Below are 26342 nucleotides of genomic sequence, written 5' to 3'. Positions count from 1 at the left end.
AAAAAAGGAGCTCCTACCCTTTGCAACAGCATGGATAGAACTGGAAAGCATTATGCTGAGTAAAGACAATTACCATATGATCTCACCTTTAACAGGAACCTAAACAACAAAACAAACAAACAAGCAAAATATAACCAAAGACACTGAAATAGAGAACAGGCTGACAGGGACAAGAGGGGAGAGGGGAAGGAATCTCAGGGGAAAAGGGGGAAAATTTATAGAAACAAGTATAAAGGACACATGGACAAAAACTAAGGGGGGTGGAAATGGGAAGGAGGTGGGGGGTGGGCTGGGATGGGACTAAAAGACAGAAAACTGTACTTGAATAATAATTAAATTTTAAAATTGGTCAGGCTGGTAAATGTAGCAGGTAAATAATTTTTTAATAAACATGGGGCTTAGAAATATGTTTTTAAATAAGGGAACTTACTTCTAATTTGCTAGGACTGGAAAATCCTCACTTCTGGCATAGTCTATATATATATATGGAAATAAGATATTAGAGTAAAATTAGGAAAAATGGGTATTTTGGTATGGAAAATCTCAATGTTTATATATAGACATATATATGAGCTTTTGTCTCACTACAAAATGATATAATCTGTTTATTTGTTATTTCTCTGTTGCAACACCAATGATTTATTTACTCATTTAAAGATTTTATTTATTCATGTTGTTGCAAAAGGTAGTAGCTCCTTCTTTCTCTCTGCTGCATAAAAGCATTATGCTGAGTGAAATAGGCCAGGCATTGAAGGACAAATACCATATGATCTCACCTTTGACAGGAAGCTAAAGAATAAAACAAACAAGCAAACAGAATAAAAACAAAGACGCTGAAATAGAGAACAAGTGGGCAGCGACCAGAGGGGAGAGGGAAGGGAACTTAAGGGGAAAAAGGGGGGAGGGATTTTGAGGAACAAGTATGAAAGACACAGAGATGAGGACTGGGGGGGGGAATGGGAGGGAGGGGGGAGATCGGGCGGGGGGGGGGGAAGAGAAAAAAAATGTACTTGAAAAGTAACTAAATAAAAAAAAATAAAATAAAATAAATAAATAAATCTCAACCATTTAACAATTTAACAACAAATTTGACAAAAAAAATAATAAAATAAAAAAAATAAAAATAAACCATACTTTAAAATAGTTTCTAATTAAATTTGTGTAAACACTAACTAATTTGCATAAAGCTTTGTCTTGGCCTTATTCAATTTTGAGTCCTCAGGGCTTAGCACTGTATCTAGCACATAGTTGATGCTTAATAATGTTTGCTAAATAAATAAAAGCATGAATTGTGGATACAAAAAAAAAAAGATTTTATTTATTCTTAGAGACAGGAGAAGGGAGGAAGAAAGAGAGGAAGAGAAACATCAATGTGTGGTTGCTTCTCGCACTTCCCCTACTGGGGACCTGGCCCAGAACCCAGGCATGTGCCCTGACTGGGAATCAAACTGGCAACCCTTTGGCAACAGTTTGGTTCACAGGCCAGGCTGGTATTCAATCCACTAAGCCACACCAGCCAGGGACAATGATTATTTTTTTATATTTAAAATATTTCCAGAGAGAAAGTTTTTCAAGCTCTACTTTTTAATTGTTTACTATAAAAGGTATAACCTGCAGTGGCTGATTATCTGCTTATTTTCACCTTTGTAATTTGTCCTGAGAACACTATCAGAAGCCCTTGCCCTGGGAAGCGGTGTTAAGTCGCATCCTATAATTATGTCTTGTTTTTAGGCAGGTGACGTAGCAGGAAGATTTAGGCTCTGGAATCAGGACTAGGTTTGAATTCTGATTTGCTTATGAGATAGGTAACATGGGACAAGTTGTTTCACCCTTTTAAACCTCAGTGTTGGGGGAAGTCCTATCCTGAAGGTTCTTATTAAATATTAGCTATTGTTATTAAAATATGAAGTGCCTGACTCACAGGAGACATGTAGAAAAAGTGACTCGTTTCCTCCTGCACTACCACATTATCTTGCTTTGGTCGACACGATCCAGTTCTCGCTGTAATAGTACGTCTGATGGATGTGCTACATCAGGACACTGATGGGAATGCTTCACAGTAACCAATCTCTGATGGGTGTCTGTTCACATTTTATTCATGCTCCTCTGTTACCATTTGCAAACCTTCCCTCTGTCTCCCTGGCTTATTTTTTCTACAACATAAGAATTTCAAATATTGCTTTGCCAAATAGCCCTAAATAAATAATTAGTTGCATTAGGCGTACAAGAGCTTTACAACTGAACCCAGTGTCTATTTTGTTCCAATAAGGCTTGGGTGGAATTTTAAATATCATCCCAATGGTTTTCTTTTTTTTTTTAAATATATTTCATTGATTGTGCTATTACAGTTGTCCCATTTTTTTTCTCCCTTCATTCCCCTCTGCCCTGCCCCCCACCCATGCACTGGCATTACCCCCCTTAATTCATGTCCATGGGTTGTACATATAAGTTCTTTTGCTTCTCCATTTCCCATACTATTCTTAACCTCTCCCTGTCTATTTTGTACCCACCATTCATGCTTCTTATTCCATATATCTTTTCCCCCCATTCTCTCCTCCCCTCCCTGCTGATAACCCTCCATGTGATCTCTATTTTTGTGTATCTGTTCTTGTTCTAGTTGTTTGCTTAGTTTGTTTCTGTTTTTGTTTTTTTAAGTTTGGTTGATAGTTGTGAGTTTGTTGTCATTTTATTGTTTGTATTTTTTATCTTCTTTTTCTTAGATAAGTCCCTTTAACATTTCATATAATAAGGCCTTGGTGGTGATAAACTCCTTTAAGTTGACCTTATCTGGGAAGTACTTTATCTCTCCTTCCATTCTAAATGAAAGCTTTGCTGGGTAGAGTAATCTTGGATGTAAGTCCTTGCCTTTCATGACTTGGAATACTTCTTTCCAGCCCCTTCTTGCCTTAAAGGTCTCTTCTGAGAAATCAGCTGATAGTCTTCTGGGAACTCCTTTGTAGGTAACAGTCTCCATTTCTCTTGCTGCTTTTAATATTCTCTCCTTATCTTTAATCTTGGGAACGTAATGATGATATGCCTTGGTGTGTGCTTCCTTGTGTCCAACTTCTTTGGGACTCTCTGAGCTTCCTAGACTTCCTGGAAGTCTATATCCTTTGCCAGATTGTAGAAGTTCTCCTTCATTATTTTTTCAAATGAGTTTTCAATTTCTTGCTCCTCCTCTTCTCCTTCTGGCACCCCTCTGATTCAGATATTGGAACATTTAAAGTTGTCCCAGAGCTTCCTAATCCTCTCCTCATTCTTTTAGAATTCTTATTTCTTCATTCTGTTCCAGTCAAATGTTTATTTCTTCCTTCTGCTCCAGACCATTGATTTGAGTCCTGGTTTCCTTCCCTTCACTGTTGGTTCCCTGTACATTTCCTTTATTTCACTTTTCATAGCCCTCACTTTTTTTAAGTGGAATTTTTATGTTTGCAATTCAAGCAGTTATTCTAGATACATTTATTGAACCTTGTGTTACTTTCCTGTCTTCATTCATTTTTAGAAAAATGGACAAAAGTCTAAGAAAATAGACAATTAAGGATTTATATAGAGAACAGAAAAGAATCTCAAATGGTTTGAGGGTATTTATGTGTGTTAGAAGGCATAATGATGCTACATTTTCTGAATTTCTTTATTCCAGCCTAAAAATCAAGACTTTTTCTGCTAGCAAAATGCACATACATGATTTTTCTGAAATTCTAAAATGTATTGCTTTTAATTAGTGAGCTTAAAATGTCAAGACACCAATTTATTTCTTGTATTTAAATTATATTAAGGACTTAAGCCCTTGCCAGGTTGTTCAGTTGGTTGGAGTATCATCCTATAAGCCAAAAAGGTCACAAGTTCGATTCCTGGTCAAGGCACATAATCTAGGTTTCAGGTTCGATTCCAGGTCAGGACACATATGGAAGGCAGCCAACTGATATTTCTCTCTCACACTGATGCCTCCCTCTCTCCCTCTCCCTCTGTCTCTCTCTCTCTCTCCTTCTCTCCTTTTCTTCCCCCACCCCCACTGCCCTGGCCTCTTTCTCAAAAATCAATAAAAATATATCCTTGGATGAAAATAATGATAATAAATATAAAAATATATCCATTTAAAAATAATGATAATAAATATAGGTCATATTAAGGGCTCTTAAGAAACATCTTATCCAGCAAGCTTACCACTTATTTGCCAAAACATCTTTACTATTTGTATATTTTTTCAGACAATTTTCTAAAGATGTTTAAAAACTTTTCTTTCTTTTTCTTTTTCTGTATTTCTTTTACCTCCAGAGAACATTTGTTAATCTTTTTTTTTTTTTTCTTGAACTTCACTGTGGTTTGGCCAAATACCATACAAATAAATGCCTTAAGGATGAAGCACTTTGACCCACTGAAAATGCAGGCTCAAGTAGATTGCTTAATGCTCACCAAGTGCCCCCAAGGCTCTAGGCAGATTCAGCCAGCTCAGGCATCAGGCATCCTGTGTGTGGCATGAGTTGAATTCTACCCAATTTCTTCTTGGATGAGGGAATGTTGGATTGGTCTTAAAAACTGAGTTAGTGCATTCTCTGAAGAAGCTTTTAAGAGTCCTGGGGATATTTTCCTTACATGTGGTAATGTCCTACACTGTCTCTGGACTGTTAAATTTCTGCAGCTGGCTCTCTCTGGATGGAATTCTAAAGCAATTTGAGAGCCGAAGTGGCCCTTGACTTACTCACTGCAAGGAAATATGACTTGCTAAACCTTGATTTATTTCCCACCATCTTAATACTTCAGAAGGACCATCTCCTCAATCAATGATCATTCAAAAATAGTATCAACTGGTCTAAAAATTAGGAAGTATTCAAACTGTAAGAAACAAACATAGTTAACCTGGGAGCTTTTCCTTCATTTTCTCACTGGCTGCCCTAGTCTCTGCTGCACCCGAAATAGCTCCACTTTTAGAGTTTAACTGTTGCATGTATCATGTTCCAAGAAAGGCCCAAAAGTGTTAAAATAACAACAGAGTAGGTCATGAATTGTTATCAACTTTGGCGTCAGCTGGTCCTAGTTCACATCTCATGGTGACCTGGGGCAGTTGCAACCTCTTTAAACTGCATACTCAGCATTTGTTAAAGCAGAATAATGCTAGCACCCATCTTTGTAAAAATTACATTCACTTATTCATTCTAAAGATACTGACTGCCAGTTACATGCCTGGTGTGTTTCTGGGTACTGGAGATACAACAATGAACAAAATAGAAGAAAACTTCTGCTTTCAGGAAGCTGACAGTCTAGTGGATGAGACACAGTAAAAGAAATACATTAATAAATTGTTGGACATTAGAAGGTAATATGTGCTTTGGAGAGAATAAGACAAAAAGGGAATGGGAAGATGCAATTTGAAACAGAATGGTCTGAGAAGGCATCCTTGAGAAGGTTCCAGGAACACTGGTGACATCTAAAAGAAGAGAGTTTCCCACCTAGGGGATGCATTGCAAAGGCTTCATGTCTAAGGAATAACAGACGTTTCTGGAGACTAGATGGGATGGATGGGGAGGGGGAAGAGCAGGCGGTGAGGTCAGAGGCATGAAGAGTAGAGAAGGGAGGCGGGCAATGGATGGAGGTACTGCTGTGCAGGCATTGGAAGGCACTTTGCCTCTTGAAAATGGACTCATGAAAAAGTTTTAAGGAGAGGAGGGCAAGATCTTACTCCTGTTTTAAAAGAATCACTGTGACTGCTGTGTTGAGAATCAATGAGATATGACACATAAAATATTTAGCAGGGCTCATCAAAAGCATTTGGTAATGGTCTGTTTATTATTATTGTTATTATTGTTAATATTATTATTATTATTGGTAATATCGCCATCATCATCATTATTATTTATTTTGATGTTAATACTGTCATCAGGAGACAAATGCAAGGATGCATACTGTTAGTATTACATTTAGGAACATCTGTCATCTTGCACCTTCAGGTTAAATCATCAAAAGGTGTTGGCACCAGCAAATTCAACAACTGGGACATTTTGCTCAAAACACCGTCAGCTCTATGACTCAAGCCCCAAGCGCTGCAACCACCCTGCCTTAGCTTTAGTAGAAGCTCTCACCACTTATTAGCTCAGGCAAAAAAGTCTAAATATGAGGAATTACCAGTGGTACAGAAACCAGACAGGAAGTTTCTCTCTGGCAATGATTTTTTTTTGAACACCTTTATTTCTGGGCCAAGCTTTTCTTCTTGGGTCTGCTCTCCTTGGTTTTGCTTTATCACTAAACGGAGCTCAGGCAGAGGGTGAAAGTCATGACCATAGCACCTTGTTCTTACACAGTGCTGTTCTTCCTAGAACATCAAAATGCTGCCTGCCCCCTCTTGTTGTTCCTTGGCTCTGCTGGCACTTCCAGGCATAGCACCAAACACCACATCAGGCGCAAGTTATTGAAATCCAGGCCTTGACAATCTCTGGCTTGGTCTGTGTTACATACACTGACAGAAACTACACAGTGACACTTTCGAAAGCTAGAATGTTTGTGCAATGATTATAGTGTGTTTTTCCAAGACAGCAGTAGTGGGGGCATTTGTAATAATCCAATATTAGGAGTCATGGGCCCCCAAGTAGGTGACCTTAAATCTATTGGGATTCCTGTACCCCTTCACAGGTACACACACACATACACCATATACACCCACACACCACACACATACCACACAAGCAGCCTGCAGATGTGGTTTATTTTACTTGCACACAGTTTTTTCAAAATTCTAAATTTGTTGACAGTGCATTATAAAAATATGGGTTTTAAGTTTCTCCTTCAAAAATCAGAACACTTGGCACTCCTCCACCCCAGTTTCTCCATAGCAACCATCCGCTGGAGCTGTAGGCACCAGCCCAGTGGTGTTCAACCTTGATTGCACAATAGAATCACATGAGGCGCTTTCTCAAAAATACCAATGCCTGAGCCCCACAGCAGACCAATTAAACCGCCATTTCCAACAGCAGCAGTGGCCACAGATGTTGGTGGAGTTCAGCTGGTTTTGTCCAAGAATGTGCCCTGGAAAGAAAGCCGATATGTAAAAGATACTCATGTTGGGGACACAAAATAGGTATGAAAATGATGATAAACAACCACACAAGATATAAGATAAGCTTAGTGTTAGTGTGAAGTGAGGTAAATAAATCAGTGGTTCTAGCTTTGCTGCCCATTTGAACTACTTGGGGAGGGCGGGGCCTTTGAAAAAATCCCGATGCCCAGGGTGAACCCCAGACCAATTAAATTGAAATGAAGAAGGGGAAAGGAATCAGGCATCAGTATTTTTGAAAGCTGGGATTCCAGAGTGCAGGAACATTGCAAAACCAAGGATACAAAGCAGCGCTTCTTGAACTTTAAGATGAATATGCATTGCCTGGTAGTCTCGTTCAAACTCTACTATTGATGCCACTGTTCTGGGTTGGGGCCTGAGGTTCTGCGTTTCTAACAAGTTCCCAGGTGATGCTATGTTGATGCTATGTTGATGCTCGTGGTAAGGGGGCTACATTGTGTGTTGCAAGGATGTGAGGAATAAGCTGTGCTACATTTTATCTTGTGATGCTTGGCCAATTCTGTTTATCACTCTGAACAGCAGGGTTTGGGGCTCCAAAGTGGACGTGACAATTCCCCTGCCCCCTGGAAGTGCTGTTAGCATTTAAATGCAGTAACCAATATGAACGATGTACCCAGCGGAGTAGATATTTAATCAATGTTGCTTTTGACACTGAAACTGAGAAGAGGATGATGTAGGAAAGTACACAGGGTCGTGTCTTTAGTGGCCTTTGAAATTAGGCCCTTATTTGAGTAGAAAGAACATCTAGCCCTGGTGTTTCGTGCAGTGAGTGGTTGAGTTTCACATGTAATCCTCAAGACATTTACTTTTCATTTTAATTTCCTTTCCATCTTTATGCAAAATTACTGCCAAATAATAAGTTTTTTAGAAGAGGACAAATTACGGTTGGTTTTCTCTGCTCCTGCAACCCCCTGGTAGAAACACCAGCAAGCTGTAAAGTGGCCAAGAGTGAGTAGCAGAAAGAATGGACAGAGAAAGCCAAGGTCATACTGAGGGTGTGGCTGTCCTTTCACTACTCGGGCAAAGAAGGCAACTCAACTGAAAATTTCACTTCAAAAATTGAATACCCTCTAGTTCTGCATCGTGTCAATGTATCCAGAGGCAGAAATGAGGGAAGTGGAAGATTATAAAAATGTTTGTGCATAATTAAAGTAGTGAGAAAAGTGTCTAGGTTTCTACTAACAGAAGCTATGGTGGTTTTAAAAGATGGTCAAATTCTTTGACCCTCTCCCAACAAAAAGTGAGGGTGTATGTCCCCTCCACTTGAATTTTGGAGGGCTTGTGACCCCTTTGACCAATAGTGGATGGTGGAAGAGACACTGTGTGACTTCTGAGGCTGGGACATACCAGTCCATGCTGCTTCCCTTTTGTTCTCTGGAACACTTGCTCTCGGGTCCTGAGCCACCATCCACTAATGCCAACTGCCCTGAATTTGCCACATCTGTGTCCTCCTGGAAGTAATCCCAGCTGTACTCAGCCTTCCCATCATCCTTGCCTGGGCGCCTTGCATGTGGCTGCCTCTTGACTACCATAGCCACCAGCTGCATATCAGAGTATCTTTGGTTAACACTACAAGAAAGGCAAAGAATCATCCAACAGAGATCTGCTTGAATTTTTATCCCACAAAATCAAGAGAGGTAACAAAATGATTGTTTAAGCCACTGTATTTTTGGGTGGTTTGCTCCCCAGTAGAAGATAACTGGGAAAAAAGAAAGTTCCATTTAGTTTTTGTGTAAGGGTCATCTTAATTCTTCTTAAATACATTAAAGAGTATTTTATTTGCATATGTTATGGAAGTCAGGAGAGCATAAAGAACATCCAAGAGTCAAAAGATCTGAGTTCTTGTATTGATGTCATTTCTTCCTAAATTCATCAATAAAATCATCTGATCTCAATAAAATAGTGCGATAATTTTCTGGAGGAAGGGTTGACAGGTTCTATTGCTTCTGGTCTTCTTACGGAAAAACAACCATGTGAGAATTGACAGGAAAATTGTGGTGGAAAGAGGATAAAGACAAGGTCTCAGTTAATCCAGACGTTGAGATACACTATAAAGCAAAGGAAATTAAGACAAAGCGCCACCAACACAGGAATACACAGACAAATTGGCAGAACAGAAGAGAGATCAGATATAATGTATTTAAATATTTATTTATGGGAATTTGGTATATGATAAAGATGTCATTCAGAACAATGAGAAAAGGATGGATTACTTTTTAACTAATGTTGGGTCAACTGGCTCACTATTTGGGGGGAAAAATAACAAAGCTGAATACATAGCCACTACTTATGCCAAAATAAATCCCAAATGAATCAAAGATTCCAACATAAAAAGAAACCATGAAAAGTACCAGGACAAGTTTTTAAAAATAGCTCTGGAGTACGTAAGGCCTTTGTAAGAAAGACACAAAACGCAAAAGCTATAGAGAACAGATATCTTATGTTTGAGTGTATAATAATTAAACATTCTTCTATGGATATATATATATCAACAAAGTCAAATAAACACCACACTGGAAAGTACATTAGGAACACAAATGTGAACTGAAGGCTTGTTTAATTACTGTATACAGAACTCTTATGAATCAATAAGAAAAAGATCAATAATCCAATAATGAAATGTGCAAAGCATGTATTCATTTATTCTTCAGGTAATTATTGAGATTTTACCAGGAGCCAGTCACTGTTCTTTGTGCCAAAGATACAGCAGGGAGGGGAACTAAGTTCCTGATCCCAAGCTCCCATCCTGACAGGCAGGCACAAATGACAAACAGCTACGGGTAAATGTGCTCTGGGTTTCAGGGAGTGACAAGTGCTGCAGAGGAAACTGAACAAGACAAAGGGCAAGAGAACCAGGGGGAGTGGTTGCTAATGCAGGAAGTTTTCAGAAAAAGAATCGAGTGGCAGAAATCAGTGAGAGAAGTGAATGAAAAGACGCATACAGTTAAAACGCGTTCAGACAGCAAAGCATCACTGGCACTGCCAAAGAACAGCAAACAAGTGCTTTATAAATTATTAATGGAATCAGCACAGTTGACCCTTGAACAACACAGGTCTGAATAGCACGGGTCCACTTTTTTTCAATAGATGCGGGTTTTTTTCAATATATACATACAGTGCTGTAGATATGTTTTCTCTTTTTTATAATTTTCTTAATAACATTGTCTGTTCTCTAACTTACTTTCTTGTGTAAATACAGTATGCAATGCATGTGCAAAATATGGGTTGATTGAGTGTTTATTTTATGGGTGAGACTTCCAGTCAAGAGTAGGCTATTAGTAGCTAAGTTTGGGGGGAGTCAAGGTTATATTCGAATTGCAGCTGTGCAGGGTATTGGGGCCCCTTGTCCCCACATTGTTCAAGGGCAAATCCACAAGGGAATAAAATGAAACCCATGTAGAAAAAGGAAGAACACTTGACTATATCAAGAGTTCAAAATGAGATCCAAACAAAATGAGCACGATATACTTACAGTGTCAATCTTCTATGAAAAAAAGGATGTACAGGCATATTTGCACATGTGTGCGGGAACATTTCTGGGAGGATAAATCAGATTTTACTGATATATGGTGATCAGCACTGAGGAGAATCACTTTCCAGGGTATACTCTTAATTTTTTTTAGCCACACATAGGTTTTATTCTCTTCTAACAGCAAAAGAGATGAGAATTCCCATCTATGCACAAGTTTAAGACTGAGGAAGTCAGTTCACCCAACTGTGGAAGGAGATATTTCAATGAAATTAATCTGTAAATGTTTCTTTAAGCTCTGAGATTTCGAGCCTGCAATATTGGTGTCCTTTTGTATATTAGTTTCTACTAAGATTTCAAAAACATACATAAAAGCAACTAGAAGAAAAACAAAACTACCAAAATGATTCAGGGCTATCAGCCTGCATTATAGATTTAAATCTTTAGGCCAGGCACCCCAAAGTAAATAAGAACCTTATATTTTGGTTAAACTATTGGCAGTGGGTCACTAAGAATAGTAGGTACAGACTGACACTTTTAAAGTAGAAGCCTTTATATATTACTGTAAAGGATAATTTATTCTATGTCCTTACTTCCCTCTACCCCACCTTCCAAGAAGAAATGTTTAGGGCTTCCCAGTCTGTCTGTGCCTTCAAGTTTGCATATTTTGTTCACACCATCATATCTGCCTTGCCTTTCTAATGCCTTTGACCATGAACTCACATGGGATTGGATTTTTATTAATAATATTCTAAAGTGGTAGGATCCGAGCTATTTATTGCACAAGGATTCAAATTGTTGAATGAGTTGTAAAAAAGTCCTTTTAAGAATTTACCTAAGTAACCATCATAGGTCATAGGTGTTTAAATAGCAAGCAAAGACTGCCTTTTTTCACATCCCCCTGGAAGGGAAGGAATATCAAACAGCCTTTGGTGGACAAATGGCCAACATTTCTAGAGAACTAAAGCTTTCTGAGGTCTTAGACGTCCTACTGAGGCCCATACGTCAGCTGTTCTTATCACTGTAACCCACAGGTAGACTTCAAGGAGTCCATAAGCCTGCTAGGACTGTCTGCAGAACAGTGTAAGTACCCAAGAACACCTTTCTGGAAACTGATCAAAGCAACAACAACCACAAAGATGCCCACATTAGACTCTCAGAGGGATGCATGTCCTCAAAACAGTTAAGGACCCACTTGCTTTCAATGTCACAGACGCTGCTTGTCATCACTGGCATCCTGCCACAGTGCAGAGCCACTGACCCGTCAGGCCCCTGAGGAAGGGTAGCAGTGCCTCAATCAGGGTGGCGTGATCTAATGCAAGAGGCTTGAGCTTAAATTCTCCCTGTCACCTACTTGCCTTGTTCCCTTGGGGAAGTTGTTTGGTCACTCTGAGCCACAGTTTTCTCATCTGGAAAACAGACCTAACAATACCTCCCTCCCCTGGTTGAGGGCGCTAACTAGTGCATCACTGAGACCATGGGCTTTGAGACACAGGCCAGCAACACCGTCCTCTCCTTGTTAGAAATGCCTGATTAGATTTTATTTTATTCTGTGTAAGCAATAAAAAAAAAAGTCTTAGCTAAGTGGCTTGCTAATAACAAGGTTTTATAGGAGTTCTGGGTTTTTTTTAACTGTACAGAGTTATCTGTCAAGTATATAAAGTCAGAGAAATATATGATAGAACTGATAAATCTGTCCATTCGACCCCGGCATCTGCCAGTGCACCAGGGAGCCTTTTGATGGTGCACCGTACTGACCAGCACAGCTCAGAAAGTAGCCAAGTAACTAGCACCCACAGGATAAATGAAGATGCTTTAGCCCGAGTGTCGGTGTGCCTGCTAAACTAACTATAACTATCCTGCATGACTGGCTTAAATGTGGCGGCCTCATTTCCCCACACGGCCTCCATTTCCTGTTCAAGGAGCTTCAGAGAGGACTGTGCAGCTCACTCTGGCCTGTCGCCAGCTGGGTGACATTAGATGCTGCAGGACCAGGGGATTCTGTCGAGGGATCTTACGAGTGTGGGCGACATTTATGTTAACTGTGTGAACTTTCAGCTCAGCCACCTAAACCTGTGATGTTATTTACAAAGTACAATCTTAAATTAGTCCCCACAACCTGCATGAAAAATACATTTGAAAAAGTATTTTTTACATTGCTCTTCTTTCATGCAAATATGTCCAGAGGGTAAGAACTCACAGTCCACTTTTACTCTGCATGGGACTCACAGGATATTTCATCCAGTGACCTGTTCTCCGTGTTAAGGTAGAAATTTCACTCCTGAAGTCGTCATTAAAGAGAAAATGGATGCAGTTCCCATATATTTATGAATCAATTAGTGAACAAACTAGGATTCATAAAGAAATGCATTATTAGGTTTTTTTACAACAGCTTCTATTTATCTAGTTGTAAGAGTAAATCGATGATGCCTGAAGTGGAAAGTAAATGCCATTTAACATTCACTTTTCATTTCACTAGCCAGTGTTTGTAGCTCCTCTTAACATTTTGAAATGTTTCTTCCAAATCCTTTCTTATGCATATGATATACACATTTAAAAATATGGTAAGTTCATATTTTGCATGTTTAATTTTTCCTCCTTTTACAGTTAACATTTTATTGTGGTTATTTCTCACATTGTGAATTTGTAAGTATTCCTTTTAATAGCTGACCTATTACTGTTTTTAAAGCACTCCTCCCAGTGTGGAACTTATGGGCTGCTTCTGATTTCATGCTAAAGCAAATACTTCCATAGACATCTGTGCATGTAAATCTTCATTTGCATTTTTGGTGATTTCCTTGGGAGCATTCATGCTCTCTTGAAGGGAAGGCAGAAATGAAGCTTAGGATCCATTTCCAAGCATACAAGTGATTCATTTCAGTCCTGATAAATTCCTCATTATTTATGACCCTTTTTTGCTAAAGGAATGACCAGTCACGTTCACGTCCCTCTTTAGCACACAACCTTGTCCTCTCAAAAGACAGCCTTACCCCACTAGACCACCGTGCTTGGCCCAAAACAGGTTTTTCTTTCTTTGGGTTGGAAGATAAGCCGGGATGGCAACTTGCCCACAGTGGTTCAAGATCCTTTTGTAGGCAAAGTTTTGTTCCATAGGACCAGAGAGAATGTTTGTGTTAAAATCAAAGTTTTATTGAGGTGAAATTTGTCCCTGTGTTAAAAAGATAAGGTTTCTTCTCACATCCCTGGAGAGGTTCCTTCCCACATGTTTGCTGGCCCTTCTGCAGACACCCAATTTCAACAACCTGAGAAAGACTTTACACCCTAAAAAGAGAGATAAAGGAAACTCAAGACCCTGGGCTCCTTTATCACAGCGATGCACACAGATGCTCACACCATTCTTCATTGTCACTTGCAGGACCCTTTTGTTCCTCTTTCAGAAAGTGTCTTTGTGTTTCTCAGAATGAGCTGGCTCACTCTCTCCCAGCTGTCGGAAATGCAAGAGAACTTCATGGAAAGCCAGAGTATATGTGGTTCCCTGTAAGGTTAGAGGTGAGCTCCCGCTCCTTAGTCCCAGTAGCCATCTGCTGTCATGCGCCCTGCGCTGCAGAAGTTGTCACAGTGGTCGGCTAGAAGTTGTCACATTTAGCTTATGGGTATTGAGCTTCTTGTTCCTGGAGAAGTGTCACCCAGGGCCTTGGGAGGGCCTCTTCCCCCCTGGCTCTGCCCTGAATGATTTATTCTGTGACTTCGAAAGCTTTTTTTTAAGGACCGGTTCTGGGAAAGATTGTGACCATGTGAAGATACATACACGATAATAAGTTAACAAATTAGAAAAGAAAATAAGCAAGAGGGAAAAGGAAAATAAGGAGAGACACTGATAAGGAGCTGGAGAGTAGGTCAATATGCAAAATGTATACCATTATTCATTCAGTAACTTTACTGAGTGCCTAATATTTGCCAGGAACCGTGTGTTAGAACACGTTTTTTCAAATTACTTGCAACACTTTAATAATGCACAAAACCATCTTAGTGAGGGACCACCGTTTTAAGAGAACAGAGCAGAATGGAAATGTTAGAGGGCAATGCACAGAGGGCATTATTTACTAAAATGTACATTTGAAATATATGTGTATGTTTGTATATTCAATCATGGCATAAAGTGTATTTCTCACTGTGGCCACAGTAAGAGAAAATTGGTAAACCATGACCTACAGATATGCACTAATTTTGGTTATAGAAGGTATCCTTGAATTTTTCCTGGTCAAAGAGCAGAGGTGTCGATATTCATCATTAGCCAAGATGTCTTTTTGTTACAGGGGTTTTATCAGATTGAGAGTATTTTCTTTCAATCCCGATTTGCTGTACTTTTCATGAATAGATTTGAATGATATAAATGCTTTTTTCTGTATGCACTGAAAAATAATCATACGCTTTTTTCCATTTTCTTGTTAACAGGATCTTTTACATTGATTTTTCACAATTAAACCAACCTTCTATTTTTTAATAAATCCCCCTTGCTCATAATGTGTTATCCTTTTAAAAATATCTCAACATTCAGTTTCCCAATTTTTTAGTACTTTTTCCTAAATTCATAAGAGATAGTAGTTTGTGATTTTTTTTCTTATACGATTCTTGTTTAGTTATGGCATCAAACTGTGCTGATCTCATGAAATGAGTTTTGTTTAATGAGTTGAGACGTGATCTGTCTTTTTCTATAATCAGAAGGAACTGTGTAAGAGTGTTGTGGTTTTCCCTTGTGTTTGGAAAAATTCACCAGTAAAGCCAATTAAGATGATAATATATTGTGAGAAAATTCTTTAATAGAAATAGGACTATTTACACTTATATATCTTTTCTGTTTTGGTAATTTTTTATTTTTTTTAAAGGTTTTAATTTTTTGGAATGATTTCTGTCTTTTTAAAAATTTTTTAAATATATTTTCTTGATTATGCCATTACAGTTATCCAATTTTCCCCCATTTGTTCCCCTCCACCCTGCACACCCCTCCCACCCCATTCCCCACTTTAGTTCATGTCCATGGGTCATATATATAAGTTCGTTGGCTTCTATATTTCCTATACTATTTTTAATCTCTCCCTGTCTATCTTCTACCTATCATTTATGTTACTTATTTCTTGTACCCTTTCTCCCTCTCTCTCCCACCCATTCCCCTGCTGATAACCCTTCATGTGATCTCCATTTTTGTGATTATGTTCCTGTTCTAGTTGTTTGCTTAGTTTGTTTTTATTTTTGTTTTAGGTTCGGTTGTTAATAACTGTGAGTTTGTTGTCATTCTACTGTTCATATTTTTTATCTTCTTTTTCTTAAATAAGTCCCTTTAACATTTCATATAATAAGGGCTTGGTGATGATTAACTCTTTTAACTTGACCTTATCTGGGAAGCACTTCATCTGTCCTTCCATTCTAAATGATAGCTTTGCTGGATAGAGTAATCTTGGATATAGGTCCTTGCTGTTTATGACTTGTAATACTTCTTTTCAGCTCCTTCTTGCCTGCAAGGTTTCTTTTGAGAAATCAGCTGACATAAGGGCACTCCTTTGTAAGTAACTGTCTCCTTTTCTCTTGCTGCTTTTCAGATTTTCTCCTTATCTTTAATCTTGGGTAATGTAATTATGATGTGCCTTGGTATGTTCCTCCTTGGGTCCAACTTCTTCGGGACTTCCTGGAAGTCTATTTCCAACTTCTCTGAGCTTCTTGGACTTCCTGGAACTCTATTTCCTTTGCCAGGTTGGGGAAGTTCTCCTTCATTATTTTTTCAAATAAGTTTTCAATCTCTTGCTCTTCCTCTTCTCTAAAGGTTTTATTTTTAGAGAGAGGAGAAGGGAAGGAGAAAGACGGGGAAAAACATCAATGTGTGGTTCCCTCTCATATGCCCCAACTGGGGACCTGACCCACAACCCAGGCATATGCGCTGACTGGGAATCAAACTGGCGACCCTTTGGTTAACAGCCTGTGCTCAATCCACTGAGCTACACCAGCCAGGACTATTTTGGTCATTTTTACTAGTTTACCCATTTCATTGACACTTTCAAATGTTGCCATAAAGTGTTCATATACCCTCTTACTATTGCTTATATTTTAATTTTACAGACATTTTAAAACTAAGATATTACAATTATGTTAAACCATCAATATTCATCTAGATTTGCTGCATATTTACCATTTTTGTTGCTCTTAATCCCTTTCTGTATTTCCAAGCTCCCATCTGGACCTTTTGTCTTCTGCCTAAAGTACACTCTTTAATATTCTTTCAGTGTTGGCCTGCTGATGGGGAATTCTCTTAGGACTGCTCATCTAAAAAAAGTCTCTACTTCATCTTCATTTTAAAACAGGCTTATTGAAGTCTAATTGCTATAAAATAAACTAAGGGTAAACTTAAAATATACAGTTTTGTTAAGTTTTGACATATGTATATACTGTTCAAACATCACCGCCATCGACACACAGAACATATCCATGACCCCCAGACTTTTCTCATGCCCCACTTTGATTCTCCAAATGCAGGGGAAAACTTTGGTGGCCCTTAGAACAAACCCATATTTTCCTGGGTCTCTGCATTGGGTTCAGCAGGGAACTAAATGAAATACCTTCCTACTTCCCGGGCCAGCATCGTTAACGGTAACAGCTCACAGTTACATCATGCTTGTACGTGCCAGGCACTATTCTACTCACTTGACACTGGATGTATTTTAATGCTGGATTTATTTTAATTCTGGATTTATTTAATTTAATCCTCATCACAATTCTATGAATTAGGCATTATTATTGTCCCCACTTTGCCACTGATGAACCTAAGGTGAGCACTGGAGTTCCCTAAAAGTGTGTCTCAGGTTATAGTCCAACTTGTGTGTCTGGTGCAAATCTTCCACCCAGGGGTTCACTGGTGCCTCTGTATCAAGCACAGATGTGATGCTTTCAGTCCCTTTGTCTTATTTTTATTTGAGAAAATTTGAAAAGTATGGGTAAACATACAGGGTAAAATTTAAATCACCTATAACCCAAACACCCAAAGATTACCACATTTAGGACTGAGTGGTATTTCCTTTGAGTCTTTTGCCGTTGTAGATAATACCACACGAACATCTTTGTCACTGCAGTTTTGAATGTGGCCATAATCATCCATTCTGAGAAGTAGAAATGCTGAATAAAAGAATGTGTTTAACTTCAGGCTCTTGATGCACTCATTAGTGTTTAACCAGTTGAGTGGGTAGGGGTAGGGAAGGCTGGTACACAGCAAACAGATGGCAAAGCAGTCACATGTGAGAAAGAATGTTCCAGTACCAGCATCCTGGCAAGAAAGCCACCAAGACATCTCTGATATAATGTGGTGTCTGTTTATTTTTCCTGGGTGTCCAACCTTTTGGCATCTCTGGGCCACACTGGGAGAAGACTTGTCTTGGGCCACACATTAAATACATTGTGACACATAATCACAAAAAAATATCGTGATGTTTTAAGTAAACTTACGATTGTGTGTGGGGTCGAATCCATAGCCATCCTGGGAAGCATGAGGCCTGCAGGCCGCAGGTTGGACACCCCTGCTTTAGAAAAAGCAAATGGATTTTTTTTAAGAAGGAGCTTTCTTTTGGTAGATTCCATGGAACTGGGAGATATAGAGCCTTTTATTGTTTACTTGTTTGTTTATTTCCACTGTTCATTATGTTGCTCCACTTCCAATTGTGTTCACTTGGTCAAAAGAATCATTACCAAGTTCGTTCTGGTATATAATCTGGACTGACAGCCTCAACGCCCAGACTCTGCCACGCTTTGTTTGGAGACCCTCCAGGGGTGGCTCTCCGGAGTGATGAATGCCATCTTTGTCTAAAGGGGCAGGAGGGAGAATAATCTAATTCTACCAAAGAGAGAAGACAGTAAACCGATCCTGTGTTTCCATTGCTGTTGGAAAAAGAACAGTAAATGACAGCAAAATTGAATAGCTTGATACTTGCACCGTATAAATTACCCAGCGGAAGAGATGTGTTGAGAAGGAAAGTGAGGATTTGATCTCTGCCTTTCAGTTTTCAGTCATTGTCAACCACCAAGTACAAAAGTTGGCTCAGCAAACCTTGGCTTCATCCAGGATCCGAGGGAGAGAGCCAAGGGATTTTTTTTCCCCGCTAAATCGCTCTGGATTGGTCTTTTGTGGATATGTTTACATTGGTGAATAAAGTCAGAGTGCTTCAGTCGTTTTGCCACAGTAGCGCTTTTCAGGCTGTGGCATGGGCCCTATTAGTGGGTAATGAAATCAATCTAGCAGGTCATTACTAACATTTCTTTAGTAGCATCGTATTTTAGATAGAATATAATAAGTATAAAATGGAACAGAAAATATCAAAGTGCCTCACATAAATAAGAATATTATTTTATGAAACTTTTGTTTTAGTTAAATATACCCACATGCATCCATACAGATGTACATGTGTTGCAGATTAAAACACACTTTTTATTGCAGGCCTTGGTCAAATAATTACTGCTGGGAGCTTGTTTATATTAGAGGTTTTTCCAGGAATATTTTTGTCTATAGACAATTTTCCAAAAGTTTTTTTTTTGTTGTTTGGAATTGCACGGATCAAACTTTGGGATTGGAGTTGAGGTGAACAGGGAGTCTTCTCATTGATATGGACAGGAATTATCTCTGTAATGATCAAAACTCTAGGTAGACAAAAATGGCTTGTCTGAATCTGTGATCATTGTGGTCCTATGTACAAAGTAACTCTGATAATGGCACCTTTTTTCAAGTGTCAGATGGAAAATACCCCGAGGTTATAAAACCACCAGAGTGCCTTCAAATACCAACCCAAAGGTCACTGTACTTGGACAAGAGGATGACCCATGGTAATACTATATACCCACTGTCCTGTGATTGGAGTTGAGAATTTACCCAACAGTGAAGATGCTAGTAGTTGGTTGTAATGGCATGTGCTGGTTTTAAAATGTTACTATGATAATTCAATAGTGAATACGTTATCATGTCTGTAGTGTCCCCCCCAGTTCAGTTTAATTCAAATCTGTGTTGACTGCTTTGAGTTAACATTAAGGGTGTGTGGTCTAGGTAGTGGCCCCATTGTTTATTAGTAAGGTTTTCCTATGTGATGAATCTGTATATGAATCTGTATATAAAGATCATTTCAGCATGTGATACATTCCACCAAATACATTCATTCATTGGTACTTCAGCTTTATGAAACTAAAGAATGGTCAATACAATAAATAAAAACAATCGCTCGAGAAAAAGGCAGTGGCTGCCTGAAGTGCTACTTAAGAAGGATTTGGAGATGGTGTTTGGACTCTGTAGTCATCAGGAGAGGTTGTGTTTGATTCATAATATCTATGATGGATGTAAGAGGGTGACAGTGGTGATATATGTCATGTGTTTACCTTGGAACTTTTCAATTTTGTAAATTCTTGTGGTATCTTAGCAACCTGAGTTGCTTCCTCCATTTTATAGAGGGGGAGGGGAAGGAATGGCAGGTGGCTGGGATCTGAAGTTAAACCTTTCAGTAATCTCTTGCTCTTGTTTATTGCTGTTCACATTTATCTAAACTATTTGTTTAGATAGTGCCTCATAAATGTTTATATCTGTTTAGTCCTTTCCATTCGCATTAATGCTGTTCTGTTTCCAGTGCTAACAATTTTCGGTAGGATCCGGGGTCATAGAGTCCATTGAAAACCATGTGAAAGCTATGTACCATCTCTCAGAAAACTGAGTGTTTACACACACTCCTGCCAGTTTGTCCAGGAGTGCTGGGAATTCCCTGAGATCTGCTCTTGATTAAAAGCCCCTTGTCTAGTCATTTGCCTCCAGTTTATCCCTCCAATTTCTACTGGGGTAATAGTCCTAACATCCAACTTGGACCATATCGCTCTCTGCTCAGAACCATTTCATTTCCCATTGCCTTCAGAACAGAAGTCCAATCTGCTTGGACTGGAATCAAAACCCTTCCAAGCTCTTGCCTTTGTGGCCCCATTGTTCCCACCTCCCAAATAGGCAACCTTCTAAGCCAAACCAGAATATTGCTATTTCCCCAACGGCTCCTTCATTTCATTCCCACAGGTGCTGCTACTTTCTAACCTTCAAGCCCAATGTCTATTTTGAATCTCATTATTTTTGTGGATGTAGCTCTTAGCACTGAAGCATACCTGGTAAAATATCTTGCACATCATGGTGGTGTATTTGCCTGCTGACCCTTGGATCCTTCTCTTGCCCTTCCCTTGCATTACTGTAATAAGAGGCTGCTCAGTGAGGGTGGTACAGTCCAGGCTCCTGAGTCAGGTGGCCTCCATCTGGGTTCAGCTGTGGGAAGCCGGAGGGAGAATGGAAGAATGAAGGAAGGGAGACACCAGGGTATTTCTTCCCCACCCTCTCTGCCTGAGACAGCATCTCTGAAGGCAACGGTGTCTCCTCTAGGACTTCACCTCCTACTCAAGAGGACTGCTGAGCTTCAGCTTCTGCTGCTTGACTCTGATTCCAAAGCTTAACATCTTTATTCTTTGTCCCTACAGCTCAGGAATTTCATGCAGTTCCTGAGTTCCTGGATGCCTTATTTTCCCATTTGCCTTCACATCTTTTTCTTTGCCTGTGTAACCAATGTCTTGCCTTATAGTCCTTCTGTTTAAATGCTTAGACCAGTTTCTGTTTTCCTGGTTGAACCTTGACTGATGCGGCTGGTATTTCATGGATATTGGCTGAATTTTATTACCTAGTTTTAACCCATCTTCTATGTGGACATCTCTTTTTTGAGTGAACCAGGGGTAGGCCCTGTATCAGTCATCTAGTGCACAGTAGAATTACATGGCATTGCCTGGCATAGGAACAAATTACCTCAAATCTCAATAGTGTGAAACAATTGGCATTTATAAGTTCCTGTGTCTGAGAGATGACTGGGTGGTTCTTCTTCTTTGAGCTGGGCCCACTCATGCATCTCTGGACAGCTGTAGTTCAGCTAAGTGGCCCTGCTCATTATGCCTGCTCTCTCTCACATATGTATATACAGCTTGGCTGATCAAGGCTGATCTAAATCAGCCTTGGTAGAGACAACTGAGTTAACTTCTACCATGTTTCTCAACCATGACAGGCTAGCCCAGGCATGTTCTCATGGTGATCACAGAGAAGCAAAAGAAAATAAGAAGAACTTCTGTTAAACAAACAACACACTTAAACACTTAAACAAAACAAGAACTTTTTCAAACATCTGCATGCAGCAAACCTGCTAACATTTCGTTGTCCAAAGCAAGTCACATGGCCAAAATCAGAATCAAAAAGGCAGGAAAATAGACCCAACTTTCAGTAAGAAGAACTGCAAAGGTACATGACAGAAGAGTAGATACAGGGAGAGATAAATAATATAGGCAGTTAATGCAATGCACTCAGTCTGTCTCAGGCTCCATAAGATCTAAAGAGATCTATGATAACAGAGATGATAGATAGATAGATAGATAGATAGATAGATAGATAGATAGATAGATAATAGATGACATTAATTTTTTGCCATAATAGTAAACCTTTTGTAATGAAAACTTTGCAATAAAATATACATTATATATTTGCTAATTTGTTCCATACTGTTCATTTGTACATAGCTACTGAATGTTAAAAAGAGGCCAGGAGCCATTTATAAATAACATATTAGTAAACCAAGTTAAAGGGACTTTATTTATCCTTTAACCTTCAATTAGCATTAATTGGGAACAGTCCTGGAAAATTGTGCCAACCTCACCTCAGGTCAGATGGCTTAACAAAATGAACTGTTTCATGCCCAGAAATAAGTGTATTCCAAATATAAATATGAATCTGTTACAACAGATTCTTTTGGAAGGACAAAATAGCCACAGTTAATATATCTGTGCCCCAACTAAAAATGTGTAAAGAACACACAGTCTGGGCTAAAGTTGTCCCAGGGAGTGAGTCCCATTTTTGCTTTGAATCTTGTGTCTACAGCCTGGGCCCCCTCCTTTGAGCCAGGAGCTAATGCACAATCCCCTGTTTTCTGAAGAGAAGACTCAAACATGGGTGTGTTTAGGTTGGAAGGGTCTGGGGCTTGACCTTGCTACTTCAGATTTCCTTCATCGCTAAGAAATCACTTTGCCTTGTCTACCTGGAGTACCCCACTCTGGTTGGTTCTTGGTTTGAGGCACACCATGAAAGACATGCTGTCTGTCTGTATCAGTGAAATTTGGAAGCCACCTCAGTGACACTGGTTTTTCTATTTCCTTCCCTGTGGTTTTATCTTTAGAACCTGAGCTTGTTCTCGGGGATTCAGAACAAGACCGGTGACACCCTCCTGTCTGGGTGAGAGTCCTGGCTAGCCTATTCTTCACTGTTTGACTTTTGCCAAAATGTTAAAGCTTTCTCCACCTCTCCTTTCCTTATCTGAAAAACGGGGTTCTGAATGATACTTATCTCACGTGATCATTTTGAGGATTACATGTAGTGAAATTAGGTGAAAGGATATTGCATAACCCAGTCCACAAAATGTGCTTAGTAATTGTTATATATCAAAATGCTTATTCTTGTTAATCACTATATGAGAATTTTTAAGTTGTTTATACTGAGTCAGGTTCACAGCCATTCTTCTTATACACTCAGAAAATAAATGGAGGTTCAATGTTGTTTTTATACAAAAGGCGTGGTTTTTAAAAAATATTAAGGTCAGAGGTAGTAGTGTCTGTCCACTCGTGTTCACCATAAAACCACAATTACAAACACAGACTCCTTCTTGGCTCTGTCAGGTCAGTCTTTGAGAAGAGTGTTAGATTCTGTCTTGAATGTCTTTATCTTTGGCCTCATACTATCAGAGTCTGGTTGTCTAGCAAATCACAAGGTGATACTGATGGCTTGGGATTTGAAGATTTATGACCAGAGCAGTGGAGAGAGACTTTGAACAGATAAATATAGCCCCCAAACCTTCCTTAATGTTGCTTTAAAAAATAAAGGAAAAATCACGATAAGTGCATCAATTTTTAACAAATATGTTTTGCCTTCTAACACACTGAATGTTGACTCTGCATGGAGGCATCGTGCAGAAGAGCCACTATTAAGATAAAGCAACATCCTGAGAAGCTCAGTCATGGCAGAGAAAATTTCCACCCACACACATACATATGCACACCCACACATAACCAACAATCACTTGAATGACATAACCAGTGCTTTTATGGTGCCATAAATGCTGAGTGCTAGATGAAAAGAAAATGAGCATATTATTTATTCCTTGTGGCAGCCGAAGGGATGAGCTAGAGATCCACAGGGTTAGCTCTCAGCTACCCAATGCTGCATCAACAATGCAGAAGGACAGACACATGTACCTAGATTCATACCATACAGGTAAATTAAAACACACACAACACTGTGCATTGTCCTGGATATACACAGTGTATGCGAAATTATAGGTGGGCTGCAAGGATGCAAACACATTCATGTTCTGGCCTTGAAGTAGGGTTGTCAAGGAGATTATACTGAAGCTCTATTTTTGTTGTTGTTGTTGTTAAACAGAAAAAGCAGATGTGAAAAATTTGTATCAGTGGCCCATTCTGAGTAGTGGGAACCCAGGCATTTGCTCTACTAACCTCTGTTTTTTCTATGATCGCTGAATCCCATGCACTAACAACAAAGACTCAGGGACCACAGTTAGTTGAAAAGCAGCTTCTCGCTTGTCTAGACACTTGGAGACGTTTTCTGTTGCATGGTTTGTTTGGCCATCTCTTTCATCAGTTTATACTGCGTGAAGTGTCCCCAACATAATTGCACTTAACAGTCTAGACAGCGCCATAGCGTCATGCTCCGATGCATAGCCTGTGCACGCACCGCAGGGCGCAGCCACGGCCGGGGTTTGTTAAGACCTATCCCAGAAAACCTCCTCTGAGACCCAAGTGGACTCTGTTTAGCACAACTTTTCTAAGGTGTTTAAGATTCACTTCTGTCTTTTAGTCATTTTCCCAGGCTGAGAACCCAGAACTCCTGTGTCCTGTGCACAGGAAAGTAGGTCTTTGGGATCTGCGAGCGTTGTCCCCTGCCTATAATGTGTTACTATAACCCTTGTGTTAAAGGATTCTCTGAAACCATCTCCCCTTTGGAATGAGATTTTATCTAAGTCTATTTGCATTTATTCAAAATCAGAGACAGCTCTGAAACCAGACCCTATTTAAACATAGAAAGAAGAGCAGATTAAGCAAATGTTGGGAAACTTAAAAAAAAAAAAAAGCACTTCTATTTATTTTCTTGTGTTTCCTTTTTTCCAGATCTGCGGTTTCCCTCCCACTGCCTGGCCTGCGCGGGTGCCAAGTTCCTCACGTGATTTAATGGATCAGAAGGTCAGATACCAGGCTTGACTCGGGTGTTGGCAGACTCCTGATCTCTATGATTAGTTGTCACTTTTTAGCATTATGGTAATTATCTTCTAATGTGTGGCCTTGCTGCTGCTGTTGCTTTTTAACGTAGTTTTGAATTCTGTAGGTATTCAATATAAAACAGTAAATAGGCTTTTAAAAGAGCGTAAAGGAGTAAAGGAATGCTAGAGGTTCACTAGGGAGAAGAGTAATGATAGGACAGGGAGAGAAAAGAGCCATTTCCTATTTATTCTGTGGGAACATTGTGCTCCGTGAAGATCCAACAGTTCTCTCCAATCTCTCTTAAATGTTAAAAAAAAAAATGCCTAAGGATTACGTCACCCTGTGGCGGGAGCAGATCAGATAGGACGTAAGCACCTGTGCAGCCAGGATCCCCAGTCTCGACTGACTAGCCCTCTGAATTCTCCCTGCCTGCCATCTCTAGGTGCTGGGCAATACCAAGCAGCCCCAACTGCAGTGCCAGCTTGAAGTTCGGAGCCCAGTTTGTTTGCATTACCATAATCACAGTTTCAGTGTGTCTCTGCAGTTAAGGTTGTGTCAGCACTTTCCTTACTGTGTTTATTATTTTTAGCAGTTTAAAAGCTACCCATGGGAAAAAAAAAGTGGTTTTTCTGGCTGTAAGGTGACATTCTGGCTGGGCCAGGGTCTGGTGGAGTCTATAGAAATGCTGGCTGGCTGTGGGAGTCGGATCTTTTGAATGCTGTCTTTGTGCCTCGCCTGGCCCGGGGCCTCTGGCCCATTGTCTAGGTGCCTCAGTTAGGGGTGGCGCTATCTGATCGCAGCAGCGCTAATGTTACAGTGCTCAGTGCCCAGGCCTTCCCTGGGGGCCCCAGTCTGGCGGCCACTGTCTCCTAGCCTTCTCTCCAGGGGACCGCTCACAGCTCTCATAGCAGAAAACACTATTTGTAATTATAGAATGTTCAGGGAAAGGGATCAGCAAGGATTATCTAGACCTGTGGGTCTCCAACTTTTTTTTTTTTACAAAGAACCCTTTTCCCAAAGGCAATCTTTCAGCAAACCCCCATTTGTAAGACGTGGAAAAGTACAGCTATTTTGTTGGGCGATGAGAAGGGTGCTGCAGAACTCAGTCTTCAGCTTCTTCTTCACCCACCAGGAAAGCTACCAGCTCTCAGCATATTCACACACCATTTTTGCAGAGCAGTTCCCTCAATTTACGGAAGCTAAGGGGTGATTTTTGTAGGTGCTTAAAACATGAGGCATTAGACACTATGGAGTTATCGCTATATTAATTCATTTGTATACAGTTCTAGAAAAGGTATAACTAATTTGTGGTGATAGGCATCTGAAACAGTGGTTACCTCGGCAAGAAGAGTGGTCTAACTGGAAAAGGCCAAAAAGGAACTTTCTGGAGTGAGGGAAATATTGAATATCTTTATAGAGCTGTGGGTTAAATGGCATTTGTCAAAACTCATCTGCACTTTTTACTGTATATAAATTATACCTCCATGAAAAAATGAA

At 39.7% G+C, this 26342-nt stretch overlaps 1 protein-coding gene across 16 annotated transcripts in view; it reads left to right on the top strand.

The window, feature by feature from the left end:
* Window positions 1-26342, top strand: part of THRB (thyroid hormone receptor beta) — a 336578-nt gene that overhangs the window by 120824 nt on the left and 189412 nt on the right. For 14 of the 16 annotated variants that reach the window (XM_053669113.1, XM_037143999.2, XM_053669108.1 and 11 more), the window contains one exon: window positions 24756-24827. The gene's annotated coding sequence lies outside the window, so the exon portion shown is untranslated. Of the gene's footprint in view, window positions 1-24755; window positions 24903-26342 lie in introns of those variants that run through there. The other 2 variants (XM_053669117.1, XM_053669115.1) reach the window with 1 other exon arrangement.

This window comes from Artibeus jamaicensis, unplaced genomic scaffold (assembly GCF_021234435.1).
Source record: "Artibeus jamaicensis isolate MK-2021 breed Jamaican fruit bat unplaced genomic scaffold, CSHL_Jam_final contig_519, whole genome shotgun sequence".
Classification (NCBI taxonomy): domain Eukaryota; kingdom Metazoa; phylum Chordata; class Mammalia; order Chiroptera; family Phyllostomidae; genus Artibeus; species Artibeus jamaicensis.
This window is presented reverse-complemented; position numbering and strand designations above follow the sequence as displayed.